General features: G+C 41.8%; 1 protein-coding gene across 8 annotated transcripts in view; it reads right to left on the minus strand.

Annotated features, from left to right (window-relative positions):
- The window catches only part of CACNA2D1 (calcium voltage-gated channel auxiliary subunit alpha2delta 1), a 400,043-nt gene extending 392,417 nt beyond the window's left edge, over nt 1-7,626 (minus strand). For 6 of the 8 annotated variants that reach the window (XM_033162986.1, XM_033162984.1, XM_033162982.1 and 3 more), the window contains exon 1: nt 7,606-7,623. The gene's annotated coding sequence lies outside the window, so the exon portion shown is untranslated. Of the gene's footprint in view, nt 1-7,605 lie in introns of all 8 variants that reach the window. The other 2 variants (XM_033162979.1, XM_033162987.1) reach the window with 2 other exon arrangements.
- Nucleotides 7,627-14,924: the final 7,298 nt, after the last annotated feature.

Genomic DNA, 14,924 nt, shown 5'->3' on the forward strand with positions numbered 1-14,924 from the left:
AGGACAAAAATTGGCAAACCCAAAGGGATATTTTCTCTCTCTCTCTTTCCCTTTTTAAAAAAATAAATAAAAATAAAATAATATTTTATTCCTGAATGGATCTTTTCAGTTATGGATCTTCTCAATTTTGCACCCCCTCAGCTCAGCGTCCTGTGAGGGGGAACCGCCTAAATCCAGCATTGGAAAGAGGGCACTGACATACTGCTGTTATCATAGAAACTCACTGTACCAAGAAGAAGAAGAAGAAGAAGAAGAAGAAGAAGAAGAAGAAGAAGAAGAAGAAGAAGAGGAGTTTGGATTTGATATCCCGCTTTAACACTACCCGAAGGAATCTCAAAGGGGCTAACATTCTCCTTTCCCTTCTTCCCCCACAACAAACACTCTGTGAGGTGAGTGGGGCTGAGAGACTTCAGAGAAGTGTGACTGGCCCAAGGTCACCCAGCAGCTGCATGTGGAGGAGGGGAGACGCGAACCCGGTTCCCCAGATTACGAGTCTACCGCTCTTCGAAAATGACTCTTGCCCTGTAGGAGCCTGAATGCCTGTCCTGTACACTCATGTTTACAAAAATATGAATGAAAATCAGACAAATGGATCGGGAGCAACTAAACCCTTTAAAATCATAGAATCTTAGAGTTGGAAGGGACCCAAGGGAATCTCAGAAAAGTTTATTAGTATGTGTAATTTTTTTTCCGGCCAGCACAACACACCATAATTGGGAAACCCAAGTTTGCACCCATACCTCAGAGATTATTTTTCCAAGACCTGGAATTTTCCATTCTGGCTGCTATGAAGAGGAAAATTATAAATTCTTTCTAGGGTATCTCAAATGCATCTGAGGACCAGTTCCTGGATCTGAAATATCTGAGGGAGTGCCTTCTCTGATGTGCATCCTCTTCCACAGTCTTTCTACTTTATCTGTCAGGAGCCGGAGTCAGGAGTAGGTCAGCAATAAAAAACACTAGTGTCAGGGTGGATCTAAAAGCTATAAATAAGTTAGAAATTAGATTGTTATAACGAAAAAAAATCTCTATGGAAAATTGTGTTTTAAAATTTCCTGCTATCTGGTGCCATCTAGTGTTGCATGTTTGTAGTGCATTCAAATTGCTGTTATATTCAAAGAATGCAAAACAGCATAGGTCTATTGATCACAGCAACTCTGGCTAATGAGACAGTTGTGGGAACTGAAGGCCCTCCTCTCCCAGTTCCTTCCCCAGAAGCCTAAGACTCTATTATCTTGCCTCTCGTTCTTCCTCCCTCCTCATTTCTCTGTGTGCTCTGGGGGTCGAAGGGGGAGGGGAGCTGGCCGCAGCAGGAGTAGGAGACGCTCTCGACTCTTCAGCAACCAGCCTCACTTCTGTCTCCTGGCCCCTATCCTATCCTGCCTCAGAGTTTAACTGCCCTCTGCCACATCCTCTTCCTGCTCACTAAACCCTGTTGCCTCTTCAGCTTCCAACACCTCCTCCTCCTAGTCTGCTCCCTCTTCTGCCTCGGACCACTCATCGCCATCCCAACACCAATCCCCCCCCCCCAGGCTCTGGGCCTTCTTCCCCGGGGGGGGGGGTTCCCATGGAGGTGCCTCCCACCACTTCTCTGTATCCAGCCAGTCAATGACAGTATCTCAGATGCACCTGAAGACCAGTGCCTGGGTCTGAGAAATCTGAGGGAGTGCCTTCTCTGATGTGCATCCTGAGATGGTGCCAACTACTGAAAAAGTAGTGGTTATCACTGGGACAGCTTTTTCTGCTATGACCCTGACATTTGGAAATGACCGCACACAAGAAATTTACCAAGTCCAGGAGCCTGGCCACTTTAAACAGACTTTTAAAACTAAAACAAAAAACTTTGAGCTGCTGTATATGCTAGTGAAAGCTGACTAATTGCCAATGGTGTCCAAACTTCTCATTCTCTGTGTTTGTTGGTGTCTGATAGTTATTTTATCGGTTCATTTTCTCACTCACCTAAGAATATTTTATTAAAGGCAGTATTAAAGGCAAGTGTTTTTTAATAGAAACTAATTAGAAGCTCCTTCTGTCTTTCTCTGCAGAGGACACTGAGCTTAAAGGACAGCTGTTTGTTACTTCACTGGATGTATAGACACAGAAAAAAGCAATTGGGAATTTACTGACTCTACCATCATGGCCTGCCAGAGGCCAGCTACCTTACCCTACAAAGAGCTGATTGCACAATGCAAAAATTGTCTCCTTCCCTGTAAATCTAATAGTTCACTCTGTCAGGTTCATCTTGTAGCATGGCCCCAGCTCCTTGATTTGTAATTTTCTTCATAGAAATGTCTTTTACATACCACATCCATATTTCATCTTGACATGTTTATTACTGATAATTTTCATTCAGTTTAGGAATAGATGTTATTCATTAATGGCTGTGCAATTCCCTGCAAAACAAAAGGCTAGAAGCAAGTTCTGATGCTACCATAAATACTTGTTGAGATAGTTAGTTGAATACCACCCTGCGTTCATTCTACCTTTTTCCTCAGAGTAGACCCATTAAAATTAATTGACGTAACTTAATCATGGCCATTATTTTCAGTATATCTGCATTAATTTCAGTGCATTTGCCCAGGGGTTGCAAACTATTCTAGCAGCATTCTGGTATCACAGAACCAATGGCTTTGAAATAAAATACCGGTATGCTCTTAGAAACATAGCAAGCTATTTGGGAGATGGGGTGGGGAAGAAATTTGATTCAGTTCACATTTAAAGACAACCCCCCCCCATTTGCAATTTCCAAAACAATATGCAAACTGAAACAAAGCCACTGTTTGAAATTCACACATCTCCAAATTTTGTGATTTGCAGCTGACCAGTCAATCAATCAGTCAATTCTTTATTAGGTCACCAACCAGCACAATAAATTGCATTACATCGTCAATATTTAATTTTTTAAAAATAAACTAAAATAACTTATCTAAAAGGGATCAATCATCCTTTTCTTCTTATTTTATATATTAATTATTTACTATACACTATAAATTAAAACGGAGTCTGTCTGGCTCTGATCAGGAGTTGATTTGAGTGCCTCCTGTAAAGGTGCACCGAATTCTGATAGCATTGGCGCAGAATCTTGCTACCATAGCGGTGACATTTGGGTTAAGAGTCTGAAAGGAGCCATTTTATTTGCAGTTCTTCAGATCATCCAGGTAACTCGTCAGATATCTTTAGAATCATAGAATCATAGACCACAAGGGCCATCCAGTCCAACCCCCTGCCAAGCAGGAAACACCATCAAAGCATTCCTGACAGATGGCTGTCAAGCCTCCGCTTAAAGACCTCCAAAGAAGGAGACTCCACCACACTCCTTGGCACCAAATTCCACTGCCGAACAGCTATCACTGTCAGGAAGTTCTTCCTAAAGTTTAGGTGGGATCTTCTTTCTTGTAGTTTGAATCCATTGCCCCGTGTCCGCTTCTCTGGAGCAGCAGAAAACAACCTTTCTCCCTCCTCTATATGACATCCTTTAATATATTTGAACATGGCTATCATATCACCCCTTAACCTTCTCTTCTCCAGGCTAAACATACCCAGCTCCCTAAGCCGTTCCTCATAAGGCATCGTTTCCCTCTTTCCCTCCCTTTAGGGTAGATTCTTTTCGCAGGGAGCAACGAAAAAATACATGGACGATGATCTCAATTTCTCCAGAATTACAAGGGGAGAGTCTGTCTTCTAAGGGGACTTGTCTATACTTCCCATATAGAACTGCTGACAGCAGAATATGGAACCTGGCCAGAGTGAACGCCCTTCTGTGAGATGGTATCTCTAGATGGGTTAGGTAATCAGCTGGAAGCGACAAATATCTTCATTCTTCCGGTATCGGAAAAGATGGAACTTTATTTAGAGCATTTTGTCTCTCGATGTCATTTATCCTCTGTTTGACAATATTTTTGGCTGTATTGTAAACACAGGAGATGAGGTAAGTTTGCTGAAGGCCTATAATTAATAACTTGTTTTCAATGGCTCTGGTCCAGGACAATCGATTGTTTTCTTTCAGTATCAGGGCGGGGGCCAGGCCCTGCGAGCTAAGGTGTAATTTCAGCCATAGATTGCACGCTTGTATCCAAATTTTAGCCTCCACCCAAATCATTCCTGTTTCTAACCGTCCAGTCAAATAATGCATAGAAAAAGAATCACATGTTATACTAAAATGTACAAAAATTGCACAAATTGGTTAAAATCATATGCAAATGGTATTAGTGCTTCTCCGAAAGATCAGACTTTTTGTAATAAGGAAACTGTGCTGGAAAGTGTGGGATACCACTTGAATGACACAATATCATCTAACCTCCCTGCAGACAAATCAGAATGAATGCTCAGAAAGTATCCAATGTTGCACAATCTCCCTACAAACACTTCAAGGTGGATGCTCACTAAACAGGTTGTCTGGCAGTGAACAGTGTTCATTACCTTAAGGTTTGGGTTGGTCGCCTTTTTGATTTATCATTCTATGTGTTGTGTATCAGTTATATTCCAGTCATTTAGATGTTGGGATTTCAGAAAATATTGTAATTATTTGTGGCAATTCACAGGTTGGTGAGTAGAAACAACATCCATCGTAAGCACAGCAACAAAACAGTAGAAAGTTTGGAGGAGAGAGAATTGAGAAGCAGCCCCATTGCTCTGTCAAAACCTTGCCCTCTGGAATCCAGTACCTCCTACTGCCAATTGTTATAACATTTCAAAAGAAAAATAGATTCCAATAGAACTGTGAGGCTAGAGAGCAAGAGGGAGCATTTGCTTAGCAAATCGGCATGCATTTCTTCTTTCTCTTGAGTGGCAGGCTGTGTTGGCCTGTGCAATGTGTTTTAGCAATTTTCTTTTCTTCTTCTGACGATGGCTGGTACCCTTATAATCCTTTGCAGCTTTGATGGCTTTTTAAGGCCTGGTGTGTAAATTAATAAAAAAGCAATTCCAAATGTGATGTGCCATGTAACTCTCACAAGAATGGAAAGCAAAGCTTGCAAATACTTAGTTGACAAATCTCTGGATTATTTCTTAATAAGAGATACCTCAACAAATCACTATTTGTGGTTTGGCATGTTTCTTGGCATTTAATGCATGCTCGCTCTCTCTCTCTCTCTCTCTCTCTCTCTCTCTATATATATATATATATATAATGCCTGCAGTTGCCTTGCTTTATTTCATTTTGAAATGGACTTTTGGAGCAACTGTCACAATGCATCAAGCTGCATTTGTCTTTCAGCCTTGACTCTGCTGAGTGTAAGGAAGCAAGGTAACAGCAACAGGTGGGTGGGTGGGTGGGTGCCTTCCATGATGAAAGAACCATGACAAAGACTTGCCTTGAGAACAGCTGCCTGATGCATTAAATTAAATCATATTAAGTCATATTAAATGTATTGAATTAGATTATATTGGGTTGAGGAACTTGTGAATCTGCACATGACTCTACCTCCCATCAGCCCTGGTCAGCATAACCAATGGTAAAGGCAATGGGGGTTGCATCCAGTGATGTCTGAAGGGCCTCAGGTTCCCCACCTACGTGAAACTAAGGAGCAGTCAGAAATGTTTGAGAGTGTGCAGCAGGGAAAGGCTACTGACTGTTGAGATTCCCTATAATCTATTAGGCAGAGAGGCCTCCGTTCCAATTTGACAGAGAGACCTCGATTCCAATTCAATAAGCAAAATGTCGTTGACTTCAGTCCCCTATCTGAAAAATTGATTGTAATATTGCATTATTTTGTAAGATAAGGACTGCAAACCTACATGTTATTGTAGGGGCAAGTGCTACAAATATGTATTGGCATTAAGCAGATTTTCACCATGACCTCAGATGCAGAAAGATGTGTTTGTTTCAGAAGCATTTATATACTGCCCATAATCACATGAAAGTTGAGGGCGGGGTACAAATCATGAAAACAAGCAATCCCATAAAACACAAGCGGAATATAAAGGCAACAGATAACACATCAGGTGGACGAATGACACAAAAAGGCCTGGGTAAATAAGGTCAGAATCTTGCATCCTAGGGACAAGGAAGCTGGACTTATGAGGAGGCAGAGGGAGGCAGCTGTCTCAGGTGGCAGTTGCTGAGGTTCAGGGAGGGCACAGAGCTGTGTGTGCCATGGGGCCTGCCCTATACTCCCCGCTGCTAGCCTCTGCTCTTTCACCAATATTGGAGTCAACTGCCAGCCCAGTTGGCTTCTGTATGTGCCTTGGAAGAGCGTGTCATCTTGTCTTTCTCCTCAGGCAGCAAATGTCTTGTTGGACTCATCATTCCTGTTACAGGTAGGTAGCCGTGTTGGTCTGCCATAGTTGAAATAATTAAAAAATAATTTTAAAAATTCCTTCCAGTAGCACCTTAGATACCAACTAAGGTGTTACTGGAATGAATTTTTAAAATTATTTTTTATTTTGTTTCATCATTCCTGATCATTCCTGGCTGATGGGAGCCAGGGCTTCTGCATTGTTGCTGTCCTTTTGTCCTAAGAAGGGTTTGCCACCTGTTCCTCATTCTAGCGCACAGCAGCTGTTTCTGCCCCACAGAACAGACTCCCTGTAGAGATTCCCCTCTGTGTTAATAGCAGCAAAGGCCATGGGGGAAATTTGCGTTGGGGAGACCCTGGCAAGCTCCTGATATAAGAACAGATTTGCACATCTCAATAGTGGGAGATACACAAAAAGTCTCTATTGGAAAAGTCAAGGCGGTGAACTTTGGTGTGCAGGAAAGAGAAAGTTAATAGGATACTGGGTAGGTGTTGCAGTGCAGTTGAAGGGAACAGGATCAAACAATTTAAGAAGTTAAGATACAGAAGGAATCCTTAATTCCTTGTTCAAGGAATAGAATAATAAACCTTTCAAAATTTACATTTTGTTTTTATTTCTTATTCTGCCATCTAGTGGTTTCTGTTTGTAAGCTGTGTTACTATTATAACTGTATAAACCTTAATATTTGCCAAGCCAGGAAAATACTTTTACTTAGTGCCATACCATATAAGGTTCCAAATATAACTTGCTGTTTTGTCTTAATTATTATCATTGATTTGACAAAGGTCATTGTGTAGAGAAACCGTTTTATGGTGTGGCGGTCAGGCTGAAAAGCCATCCATCGGCTTTTACTGCATCTGCTGGGATCTGCACCAGCCCTTTACTGCATCTGCTGGGATTTTCTGAGTGCTGGTTATGACTTATAGCCCAGGCTATCAGAAAGATTGTATTCTCCCATACAATCCTGCCTGGGCTCTGAGATCTTCAGGGGAGGCCCTTCTCTCAGTCCCGCCACCCTCACAGGCATGTTTGGTGAGGACGCAGGAGAGAGCCTTCTCGGTGGCTGCCCCCAGATTTTAGAAGTCCCTTCCTAGAGAGGCTAGATTGGCTCTGTTCTTGTTGTCCTTCCACCGGCAGGTAATGACTGGTTTATTCCTGTAGACTTTGGGGAACTGGCTGCTTTTAATATATATTTTAATATATTTTTATATTGTTTCAATTTTATTATAGTTTAATTATTCTTTAGCTATAATTATGTAAATGTTAATGTTTTATATGTTTTTATCTTTCTGTGTTTTATTTGTGTCTCCTTGAATCCCAGTTATTGAAGAGAGGTGAGATGTAAAGGAGGAGGAGGAGGAGGAGGAGGAGGAGGAGGAGGAGGAGGAGGAGGAGAGACCTTGGACTATTTCCTCCCCTTGCTTCTAGATCACGTTTTGGACCTAGACGGATTCTCTGTGCTTGGCACTGGCTTGTGGAGTCTATATGGTACCTTGAATCCCACTCTATTGGACAAGTGTTAAAAGCTCTTACCTCTAGGCCCTGAGAGCATCCCCTGGAACACAACAGATTCTAAGAGTGAAATAAACTGGGTAAATCTTTTGAGTTCAGACTTAAAATGGTCTGGTTGCCCCATCAACAGAAACCTTACAATGTTAAAACAAAATAAAAAATTCTTTCCAGTAGCACCTTAGAGACCAACTAAGTTTGTTCTTGGTATGAGCTTTCGTGTGCATGCACACTTCTTCAGATACACTTACAATGTTACAAAGTTATGATTCTGTGGTCCATCCAAAAAGCCCAATCATAAAGTAAACTAAATGAGTCAATTGAATGAATAATTCAATCAATTTCATAGCAAATAATAAACAGGTGTGTGTGTGTGTGTAAATAAATAAATAAGAACAGATATAATCTTGATCTTTGCATTTTATAGAATTTTTTCTCTGAATAAGAACAGTAAAAAGCTAAGTAAATACCCTTGTAGTAATAATAAGTTAAAAAATAATAATAAGCAGAACAACATGCATGGAACAGATTGTAAGGTAACAAATAAAATATAAAATGTTAAAGCACTGCTTTCAAATATTTCATTTTCCCCCAATCCAAATCATGCCAACCAAGCATGATTGTGGAGTACTAAAAACAAGCTATAATTCTGTTGCACTTCCTTCAGGAACTAATATTATGACCACATAACAGCTGGTGCTCCACACCTGAATAGATAACAAGCTTGTACTTCTGGAAGTGGCTATTAGTGGCACAGCATATCTGAAACGTACAGACACCCTGCAAGGCATCATAGTGCACTTTTAATGAGCACCCGCTCTGATCGAAGAAATGGGTGGTGTTCAATTCACTCATGCATTGCAGATGCATAATCAATACAGCATGAAGGCAGGATAGTTATTGTCGAAATTATCCTGTTCACTTATGAATGAATCAGTGATTAGCATTTAACTGTCACCTGACATTTACAGCCCTGTTGACATTCTCCCGTTTTTGTGGGGATTTTCACTCAGCCGATTTACAGGTGTTTTAATGCTTCAGCTAGTGACTCTTAATCACCCATGAATTTATTGCTTAACTGGATTACCTTGCCAGGCGGTCATGGAGGTGTGGGGCCTCACCTCCGGCACCGTGTGTTTTTCAGATCACAGGTAACTGGTCAACTCCTTCCTTCTCTCAGGGCTGCCTGCAAAACCATCTAGGTGGGCAGTTGGCTCAACCATGCTTCAGTGTTGAATCAGATAAAATTCTAGTGGGATAAATTATATAGCAGAGCCTTGTAAATGGTTCTATCAGTGGTTTTCAACCAGTGAGACGCGGCTCGCTGGGGAGACTTGGGGGACATTCAGGCGAGCCACATGGGCATCCTTATCTTCCTTGCCCTCCTTCCTCTTGCCCCCACCCCATCTCTGAGGCATGTTCAGGAGAGCCTGTGGGGCCGCTCTTCCATCTCTTGCCTGTCTTACATTCACTTGCAGCCCATATACATCTCCTTGGAGTCCTCCAGCTACTTCTCCTCACTGCCTCACAGACATGGCCAGATTCCTAGTCTCCCCCTCCCTCCGCTCTCCATTTCTGGCATGCTTACACATAGGCGTCTGGAGGAAGCGGGAAGGTTGCCTTGGCGTCCCCGACTACATAGTGGTATTTGGTGTGAGGAAGAGGTTCCCTGGTGGCTGTCCTTGTCAGTTATTAACATGCAAGTCACTAGGGGATTTATATTGTACTGTACTGCGATTCCTTCATTGCGCCTGGCTGCTCCAAAGTGTTTGGGGAAGACTTGCTCCCTCCTTTCCTTTTTCCTCGGAAATGAAAATGTCCCTGCAGATACAGATTATTAAATAGTGGGTAGGACATAGCAGACGACACAGTGATTCTCCAAGCAGCTCTCTTTACTCTCAGGCTGGAACAGAACTGAACTGAAGGGCTGAGCCAGCCTGCTTATATAGAACTCAGCTACAAGCAACAGCAACAACTTTCTGTAGTTACCCAATCCAAGAACGTCACTTTCAATCCCTCATTTGCATGTGCGGACCTGAGTGAGAACTGCAGCAGAATGAACTATATACACACACCCCTAGTGGCCTAGGGTGAGAACTTCAGTACATAACACAAATGCTTCTCTCTCCATCCCCCCCCTTTCTGTTTCCCCTCAATCTTCCCCTTCAAGTAGCATTGGAGGCTTTTGCATGACTGTTTTATTTTCTTAAAATCTTCCCCCCTCCAACCGCAAACAAAAGTCCTCCCCAGCTTCAGTAACAAACAGTTCCTTAATTTTACATAGAAGACTTGAGAAATGCAAGAAAATAGCAAAATAGCTTGATTGTTTGTGTGCCTGGAAATGTGTGTGAGAGACGTTTGGGTTTTGCATTTTTGAAAGAAAGAAAGAAAAACCTACCAACCCCCCCTCCCACCAGCACCAATGACCTCCCTCCATTTTTGAGAGTCCTCAGTTCTATAAGGAGGGATCTAAAAATAAATCTGAAAGTGAGGGGTGCTTTCTGTGTTTCTCTCTCCTTGTACCCCCAATATTCCTCCCCCCTCGTCTTCTCTACCTCTCCCCCCAGGCACCCTCCTTCTCCCTCCCAGCTTTTTGGCATCAGGGAGAATGTTGTAGGGAAGACCATTACAGTACTGCATTTGTGTGTCCTGTGCTGTGTGTTTCTCACTTTCCACACACACACCCCAACATATTTCCCCCAAATGTGCACACTGATTTTGGGAAAGGCAGGCTGGGGCTGCCATGTGGAGTACATCAGTTTGGCCCAGCAGAGCAGTGGCATTGCTTGGGTTCCTGTTGGTTTGAATGGGGCTTGTGCAGGAGAACTTCCTGCTTGGTTGTGTCTTGTGCATTTAGGGCTAGTGTGTGTGTTATCACAATGACATTCTGTCTTTTCTATAGGGAGCTCAATGTGGTGTATGTGGTTCTCCCACCCCCCACCTCAGTCCCCACTCTATCCACACAACAACCCTGCAAAGTAGACCAGGCTGAGAGGCAGTGACTGGCCCCAAGGTCAAGCGCAGTGAACTTCACAGCTCAGGGGAGGCTCTGAAGCCCTGAAGTTGCCCCAGCCCCCCTGGTAGGTTTGACAATTACTCCTTTACTTCAGTTTTTCCAACAAATGGCTATCCAACCTTTGTTTAACCTCTGCTTGTGCAGCGTTGTTCTCCTAAAAGCTCAGAAGGATTCACATACATTATCTCAGTCCTTGCAGTTGAAAAAGTCTGACTGTTAATAGCCCGTGTAGGATAGAGGGAGGAGAGTAGAAATGGAGAGGTTGTGTCTTGGGGCTAAAGCCACCCAGTGTGTTTGTGGTTCTTTCTTGTGGTTTGAACCAGGTTCTTTCTGGTTTATATTTCATGCTCTTAACCACAATGCTAAACTAACTTTAAAAAAATGGATTAACAAATGGTACTTTGAAAGAACTGTTTCTGTGCACCAGATTCAGGTTTGTTCTCTCTTATTCTTTGTCCTTCCTATAACACCTTCAGATCTCATTTGAGTGTTTCTTCAAACAAAATCTGCCATGATTGTCTTCCTTTAAACTAACTTTGGTTACAATCCTATACACTCCTTCATGGTTAGTCTTAAAAAGGTAACAGCAAATCACATTTTTCTGTTCTATCTATGACAATAAAAACAACCCCACAGCTTTTTCTTCTTCTTCTAAGTGCTAACTCATTGCTCTTAAAGTAAAAACAAAATCCTTAAAGGATTTTGTTTTTACTTTAAGAGCAAGTGACACACTGGTGTTACTCAACACACCACTGTAAGCTAAGAGCTTTAGAAATATCCTGTGTAAAGAAACATGTTTTTCCCCAGTAGTTGCTGTTCTGAAGTAAATAAGGCTCTCTGTGAACTATCAGTAATTCTAAATCTGATGCACTGAATTCATTGCCAAATTAAAAAAGAGGACACCACCAGTTTTTTTCACGGCTAATAGATCTTGGTTCACTTTAGCTGTTCCTTCAGGTGCTAAGCGCTCCATGCCAATATATGCTTTTCCATCCTCCTCATTAGTGTTGTGTAAAACAGCTGCTACCTTTTCCTCAACTAAATGCAAATCATCACAAAGCCTATAGCAGCTCACCATCTGATCTCCACTTTTCATTCTCAGGAGGCCCATCTCCCATGCCTTGCTGGCAGCATTGAGGGAAATGCAGTCAGGGGTCTGAACCACCTTCTTCTGTGTGGATTGACAGATGTCATTTAATTTTGCTCGCAGATAGACAACCTTTCCTTTTAAACCACAAAAAACCAACCCAAAGCAGCAACCTCTAATTTATGTTTGTTTGTTTGTTTGTTTGTTTGTTTGTTTTATTTAACTCCTTTCTCTACTGCCTTTAATTGAAAAGAATACCAGGTGGTCCCCAATGCATGAAAATATGATAAAACTAATAAACAAATTAGTTAGAACAGTGATAATGTTGAGATTGATGATCGTGTTTATGTAAAGATTATATACATGTGTCATGATTTAGATCTGTATGTTTGTTCGATTTGTTTTGATTTGTTTTATGTGTCTGATTGATTAGTATGTTTTAATTTAGAATTACAATAAAGATATATTAAAAAAATTAAAAATAAAATAAAATATGATAAAACATTGCATCCGAGAGAATCTTGATTAATTCAGTTATCTGCTGCCTTTAACTAAAAATAATGCCAAGGTGGGCCATGATACAATAATACAACAAAATAAAATATATATCTAAAACATCTTAGGATTGATACAAATGTTTATTTAATGCTATGCAAGAAGAACTTGTACTCTTTTATTGAATTAGCATGGAGTAAATTATTTGTAGCACAGAAGCAAACACCCATGCCTCAGTGCAAGAACTGCAGTAAAGCAACATGTAATGTGCTCTAGGTCAGGGAAGTCCAACTCCCAAGAGACTGGGATCTACTCACAGAATAAAAACTGGCAGTGATCTACCCATGGGGGGGGGGCAGGTCAAAGTTGTTGAGCTTTTATGGAGGCAAGTATAAACTGTTGACCTTTTTTTAGAGGGCACAGGAAAGAGCTGCTCACCAGATGATCGAAAACTCCGTCTTCTGTTTGGACGAGGTGAGGAGCCGGGGACAGATGCTCTTTTTCCCCAAAGAAAAAGGAGCCCGCAATCGACTGCTAGCTCCCAGGGAACAACTGGTCGATTGCAGTAGACTGGTTGGACATCCCTGCTCTAGGTGATAGAGATGTGTAGATAAGCACAATGCTTTGACATAAAAATGTACTCATAGAGGCCTACTGTGGTGTCTCAAAAGTGAAGTTTTGTTGAATGAACAAAGCTTAGTATTGGCAATAATGGAAGTCATTGACTAAACACCAGGAAGAACATTGTGATGGTAAGAGCTGTTTGACAGTGGAACGGTCTCCCCCGGAAGGTGGTGAACTCTCCTACCTTGGAAGTTTGTAAGCAGAGGTTGGATGGCCATTTGTTATGGATGCTTTAGCTGAGATTCCTGCATTGCAGGGGGTTGGACTAGATGACTATCAGGATCCCTTCCAATTGTACAATTCTATGAACTCCTAGTGAATTTTATCTAAAGCGGCCTTCTCCAACCTCCAGACATTTTGGATTGCAACTCCCATTGGTCCCAACCAACATGGTCAGTGGTTGGGAATGATGGGAATTGTAGTTCAACCAGGAAGACACCTGGTTGGAGAAGGCTGCTGCAAGGCCTCTTTAATAGTGGATCCAGATGATGATGTAATCTTTTATATATTTGAGACATAGGTGCATAGTTGCTTATGAGAAGTCATCCCAAGCTTGGGTGGATCTACACACAGGGGAAAAACCCACTAGAAATAAGTCATGAATTAAATCGTTATAACAAAAGAAAAAAAACCTGTGTAAAATCACATAGAAAAGTTTTGTGCTCTACAGCGCATCTGGTACTGCATGTTTATAACACATTTAAAACACTTTTTTTTACGAATGTAGCTGAGTCCCTTGTTCAGCATTCCTGTGTCAGTGCCATTGGCCATCCTCAAATATTACCAGTAATTTCACACAGAAGACAAGAGCCAGCAAGAGATTTAAATCAGACATTTTCACTGCAAGCATTATTCTATTATCAAACCGGTCTATGGCGAGATGTCGCAAGAGAATAAAATACTACGGGCAGATAAGGTTCCTTAAACTTTCTGGACTGTTATTTGATGCTATTTTATGTTGTCACAAAGATATAGGCTTTACAGCAACTACTGAAACAGTGCCGATTTGTAACATAGCTGAGACTTTGATGTGAGCTTGCATTAAACACAATAAAAGTTTCGAGTTCTTCAGCAACAAAATTTTCTTTTGCTCCCAAAATACCAAACAAAGATGTGATCCTTTCCTTTGTGTGTTGCTTTAATTATGAAGTATTCTCCCTTGGCCTATATAATTCTTTCTGCTTCACTCATCAATCCATGTCTGCATTTCTAAATCTCTCTAGGCTCCCCCTTTTTCTCCTCCCTGCCCTTTTATTTAACCAATTCTAGGTCTTTAATCAAAGCTCTGTCTGTCTCTCATCCTATAAGTTTCTCCATAAAACTTGTTTTTTTTTCTTGCACTGAGGGTGCTTCCACGAGGCAATTGATCATGGAATCTGTGCTGCTCATATCCCCCTCCCCCATTTAATCCAGATTTATTGGGCTGCATCCAACAAAGTTGTCCAGGACTTCTGCCTGCGCAACAGGACTTCCTCTTCCCAGGTGCCCTCTGCCCCCCCCACTCCAAATCTGTTCTAGAGGACTGAGGGAATCCCCAATCCTCCGGGAGCACAGGGACTTCACGGGGAAGAGAGGCAGGAGAGCAAGTCCTGTCGCACAGGTGGAAGTGGGCTTTATTGGATGTGACCCATCATTTCTGCAGTTCTCTTTTTTACCTACTGGATTTTCTATGGAAATGGTAAATCCAGACTAATTGCAAGATCTGCATGCATAAGCAGTGCATAGAGCCCACAATAAACTTAATTGTGACAATTGCTGATATCTGCAATGATACTTCCAATCTTGAGATAAATCTGTATGTGGGGCTACCTTTGAAGGTGACCCGGAAACTGCAATTAATCCAGAATGCGGCAGCTAGACTGGTGACTGGAAGTGGCCGCCGGGACCACATAACACCGGTCCTGAGAGATCTACATTGGCTCCCAGTACATTTCCCAGCACAATTCAAAGTGATGG

Source organism: Lacerta agilis, chromosome 10 (genome assembly GCF_009819535.1).
Source record: "Lacerta agilis isolate rLacAgi1 chromosome 10, rLacAgi1.pri, whole genome shotgun sequence".
In the NCBI taxonomy this organism is placed as follows: Eukaryota; Metazoa; Chordata; class Lepidosauria; order Squamata; family Lacertidae; genus Lacerta; species Lacerta agilis.